This window comes from Diospyros lotus, chromosome 3, assembly GCF_014633365.1.
Source record: "Diospyros lotus cultivar Yz01 chromosome 3, ASM1463336v1, whole genome shotgun sequence".
NCBI lineage: Eukaryota > Viridiplantae > Streptophyta > Magnoliopsida > Ericales > Ebenaceae > Diospyros > Diospyros lotus.
The window spans coordinates 42507576-42513575 of NC_068340.1; positions in this window are offsets into that span (position 1 = coordinate 42507576).

The window sequence follows — 6000 nt, forward strand, 5'->3', positions numbered from 1 at the left end:
TTGCCTAGCTTGAGGTGCCTTTCCTCGTCTGCCTCGCCGACTGAGATATCTTCGAGCTCTTCCATGGGACCGGTGGGCTTTTCGCAGTCGACCTCGCGTGGATCCAGGTCCTCCCATCGGCCGGTTGATCGCGGGCCGACTTTTGCGATGATATTTACTTTCTTTCCCTTTGCTCCCATTTTCAGGGCGTCCTCATAGCAACGTCTTGCGAGGTGCTGCTCGCCTCGTACACACCCTACACCGTCAGGGGTCGGGAATTTCACCGTAAGCGACCTGGTTGAGGTCACTAGATCCAGGTCGTTCATCGCCGGCCTTCCGAGTACGACGTTGTATGCTGAGGGGCAGTCAATTATGAGGAATTCTGCCAAAGTAGTGGCCTGGCGGTTCGCATCCCCGATGGTGAGGGGAAGGCTGATCCGACCGACGGGAATCACTGCGTCTCCCGTGAAACCATAGAGTGGCTCTGGGGACGAACCCAACTGTTCCGGTCCCAAACCCATCTGATCGAAGCATGCTCTGTACATTACATTTACCGAGCTGCCCGTGTCCACCATTATCCTCCGCACTTCGGAATTGCCGACCTGGGCTCGTATAACGAGTGCGTCGTTGTGCGGCCAATGGACGTCTCTGGCGTCTTCTTCCGAGAAAAACATCTTCTCTGGGATTGGGTTACCCCTAGGCCGCTTCGCGGGAACCGGCTGTTCGCCCGATCTCGCTAGCAAGACATGGTTGGCCTCTCGTATGTATTTGTCGCGGGATTTGTGGGAGGAACCAGCGAGGTGGGGCCCGCCATGGATCGTGTAGATGGTTCGTACAGCCGGTGCTTGGTCGTCGTCGGTGGGAGGCTGCTGCTGTACCGGCGGCTGGCTTGGTTGATTAGTCGGCCGCACCACGTATTCTTTCAAGCGACCTCTTCTTATCAGATCTTCGATGGCGTCCCTTAGGGCCCAGCATTCCGAGGTGTTGTGACCCGCCTCGTTGTGGTACGCGCAAAATTTTTCTTTGTTTCAGAATTTGTTTGGGGTTCTTAACGGGTTGGGCTTCCCGAATTCCTCTTTGTTCCTTTCGATGGCGAAGATCCTTTCTTGGGGGTCTGACAGGGCACAGTAGCTGTCAAAGCGCTGTGATCTATGAGGTCTCTCATCTCCCTCTGCCTTCCGAGCTCGCTTGAACACTTCATTGCTCGAGCGCTCCCCCCGAGCTTCTCTTCCGGCGTCTCCGTTGTGCCTTTTCTTATTCTGGCTGGAGCCCCCAACTTCTTCTCTCGACCCGACGGGCTTCTTCGTCCCGAAGGCGTCTTCCCATCGGATTTCCTTGGAAGCTCGTTCATAGAATTCCCCCAGGTCTTTGACCGGGGTTCGGTAGATGCTCTCGTAGAGCTTTCCGTCTTTTCGGAGGCCGGCGGAGATCGCCGTTAGGATACTTTCATCCGAGGGATCCTCGACGTTGCTCACCTCGCGCCTGAACCTGGCGATGTAATCCCTTAATGGTTCGTTTGCTTTCTGGAATACGGTGGCGAGGTGGCAAGGTGGCGCGAGCTGTCTCCTTAGAGCCCTGTATTGGTTAAGGAATCTCTGTTGCCACTCCTCCCAGCTGTTGATGCTACGAGGCGGAAGGCTCCTGAACCAAGCTCGGGGGATGTCTCCTAAGATTGCTGGGAAGGCGCGACATTTAGCCAGCGAGCTGGTTGTCTGTAGATCCATTTGCACGTTGTACGCATCCAGGTAATCATAGGGGTCGCTGTCCCCATTATATTGCGGCATGCTCGGGACCTTAAACCTCCGGGGCAGGGGTTCGAGCTCAATTTCTCTGGCGAACGGCGTCCTATCCCCACGACCATTATTCTGGCTGCGGACTCCTTGTCGTTCCTCCAGCTGTCGCACCCTCTGATACAGCTCTTCCACAGTTGAGTCCGGTCCTACTGATTGCTGGGCTTGCGATCGCCTGCTTCTTTCTCAGACTGGGGAGCGGTGAATTGGGGACGGGTAGTTATCCCCGATATCTTCTTCCGCGGGTGGGTGTCTCTCCTCCCGCGGTTGGCGGACCCTGCGAGGCGACGCCGGTGGGTCGTGGACAGCCCGTGCTTGAGCTTGGGCCAGAATTCTGACCGCGTCAGCGAGTTGCATTACCGTATTCTCCAATGCTTCCTGGCGCTGTTGCCAGTCCCGGATCGTCCCTGTCCCAGTGATTTGGACAGTAGGCTGGACAGGGATCCGTGGTGGTATGCCGGGAGCGTCTCCGGCGGGCGGCGGCAAAGGAGTATCGGCTGTCGGGGCAATGGGTCCTCCATTTAGTGGTAAGTCTCGTGGTCGGTCGTGGTGATTTTCAGGCGGGTCGACCGCCGCCTCGGAACTTCTAGTATTCCTTCCTCTAGCCATGGCTATTGATCAGAGCGGCCCCTTCCTCTAGCGCCAAAATGTCGACGTTTGATTTCGGCCGACCGTGATTCGTTTTGGGCCGCGGTGAGTCAATCCAAAAAAAATACCGAGAAGGAAGGAAGAAAAACGCCCCCCTCCCCCCAAAGTTCCAAGCGTGTACACCAGAATCTTTTACGTGGTTCAGCCAGAACGATGCCTAGTCCACGGCCGCCATCTCCTTATTCTCCCAGAGTGGCGGTATCTGATTATTCTTTTCTGTCCCTTCTCTTTGCTCCTCATGGCCCCCTTTATTTCCATTTTTCTTGAGGGACTTTTACAATCTAGATAATATATAAAAATACAGTGTTTGTATAATGGGGGACAAATAGTTCTTACCGCCTTCGCAAGACCGGGAGTGGGATCCTCATTACGAGGGGCATGGGCTGTTACAGATAAAGTGATCGGACCCTACCTCTGACTTCTCAGCAGCTTTGCCGCTCATGCGAGCTGGAGGTTTTAGGCGAGCGACCTGGATGGCCCAGCGATCTGGAGGATATTTCAGGAGCTCGTTAGTCGATTGCTCCGAGCTCGTTGGGGGATTACCGGGAGCTCGCCATACGCTCGCTTTACGAGTTCCGGGTCTTTGATGGAGGCTGGACCTTCCTTGACGAGGTCGTCCGGGCCTTCTTGGCCTTGGGTGATTGGGCCGGTCTATCGGACCGAGTCTGGCCCATGCGGGGTGATGCGGGAAATACATATAACAGTAACATAATTACTAAAGCGCGAGCTCCAACCTCGATGGCAAGCGAGCTCATAGCAATGCCTCTAACTCGCTGGTTGATCTAGTCAGCTCGCAAAGAAGACCACAAAATAGAATAACCGGAGATAATGTCTACCTGTCCTTATCAGTGGTAAATCAATCCCTAGATAGTACGGAACTTTTTCTTTCCCGATTTTATGGAGATAATGACATATTGTCCCTCACGATGTGGCCCCACTACTTGAAACTTTGTGTAAACTGTAATAAATAGGGGGTCAAAAAATTATTGCAAGGACATGATGATAACAAATACATACTGTCACTCTGCCAAAAGGATAAGAAAGCAGTCGTGGACTAGGCTTCATTATGGCTGAATCACGTAAAAATTCATGTGCATTGTCTGATTGATTGTGCCATTACTTCCACCCCCTTACGCTTGGGACATTTTATCAGTACTAGTCGACGAATCACAGTCAACCAAATTTGAACGTTGACAATATATATATATATATATATATATTGGACACTTCAAATTGTTTGGAATTTCATTAAATTAATTATCAGTCAATTCACTCTTAGGGGGTGTTTGTTAATCAAGATAAGAGGGAGAAAATGTCAGATATGGGAAACATTCCAGATGTTTGGTTTTTCCAACGTGTTTGTTAAATTTATCTGACCATTTCTCGAAAAACCTCACGTGATCTCTTATCTCCCCATTTCAAGATAAATTTATCTGTCCTCTCCCTTCGGAGAAATTTACCTGGCTCTTTTAAGATAAGGCTCAATTACTTATATGTCTCTTGTAGGATAGTTAATACCATTTAATGCATTTGAAAGATTTAAATTTATTAAAAAACTTATTTGTTTAAGTCTTATAATTAATATTATTTAATATATTTTTAAATTGTTATATGTTTTGACAATTTTTAAAATTTAAATGACATTATTCATTTCATTGATTTTTAAAATTTAAATTTCACTCTCTATATATATATATATTTTATTAACTAATATAATTCATTTAACTAATTTTTAAATTATTTTATTTAATTTTATATTTTATTATCTATTATGAAAATATGTTTTGGCCATTTTTAATTATCTAGGTGGAATTATTGTAATTCTAATAATAATTATTTAAACTTTTCAACTCCTTTTAAATTTATTTTTGAACATGAATTTAGAAAATATAATTTAATTTTTATTTTTTTGACAATTCATATTAATCATAAATTTAATAATAGGAATATTTTGGTAAAAAAACTCTTATTTTGGTACTTATCAATGCATTAACAAACACATAAAAAGAAAAATACAATTATCAATGGATTCCAAAAAATTTAACAAACACTCTGATAGAAATCTTGGAATATTTTTCAGTCTTATCTTGATCATTCTATATCTTAATCCGGAATGCATTCTAGGCTTATCTTGATATCTCTTATTTTGCTCATTTTAACAAACGCCCCCTCATTAAACACACAAGCTAGTTTGGAATGTGATTGTTAAGTCGATAATTGTTATCTTGACCTTAAATTATTAACATAAAGACATATATATATATATATATATATACCCGAGTGAAACTTAAATTACCAACCCTATTTTCCATAACCATAATTAGGCTAGGCCTATTGTATGATAGACAAAAAACAATAACATACTATTACTCAGAGAAACAGTCACGAACTAAATATCGTTCGGGTCGAATCACGTAAAAACTCTCCTATGTATTTTCTCTTTCTTTTTTTTTTCTTTGAAATCATGTTTTACCTTTCCAATGCAGGCAAACAAACCACAATCGATCGATTCTAACACCGATAGTAATATTATTATTATTATTACTATTGCTAGTAGTAAGAAAGGAGGTCAACAAAATATCGAGTGCGATTTTGTTCACCCCCTTTAACGGGGGTAACCATCACCCTCACTGATTTTGTAAGGGTGAAAAATAACGGGACAACAATTAAATTTTACCCTTATGCCGTCCCGTTATTTTTCATCCTCACAAAATCAGTGAGGGTGATGGTCACACTCGGTAAAGGGGGTAAACAAAACTGCACTCCGAAATATCATCAAATCAAATCACTAGAGGGGGACTCGCGCCTCTTAACTCTTTCGTTTCCAAATTTCAAAATATCAAAATTAATCATATGGTGATAGGGGCAAACAAAAAGAAAGAAGCCCTAACTCTGTTTTTAATTCCTTTTACTTCCACAGACCACCACCCTTTTTTTTTTTTTTTGTTTGCTAATCGAAAATCAAACTCCCACTTTCACTTTGGCTGTGGAATGGCTAGGTAGATATGTCAAGGTGGTTTGAGAGACTACTTGTTGTTGAAGCTGAACCATGCCTTCCAACCATTGTTATTGTTCCCTTTCTGACCAACCTCAAGTTGTTTGCCCTCCCTCTCGGCAGCCTTCTGATTCTTGCACAGCATGAAATTCCTGGCGCCCATCGACCCAATTCTCTCCCATGGACTCAAGGCTGCACCCACCCAACCCCCCCAAGTTTATTTGAAAACAACTTGTAGGAGACACGCAGCTGGTTTAATAAATACAAAAAAATTGTTGAAAGAAATAAATTCCAAACACTACTACCTACCTCTACCTTCAGTTCCGGCAACGGTGCAATATAGATCAAAATCGTTCAGATCGGAGCCCAGCACTGGCAGGCGGCCCTCCCGAGAGTACGATTTGAGGGCGGTGCCGATGACGCCGGCGACGAGCCCATCCTCATGGACGACCAAGCGGATGGGGCCGGCGCTTGCCGCCCTTACCAGCCTGGTTCTTCTTCGGCTTGTACAGCAACATGGTCGAGCTATATATGTATATAGATATATATCGTATCGTACGCGTTTTTATTGGATTGTTAATCAAGGTA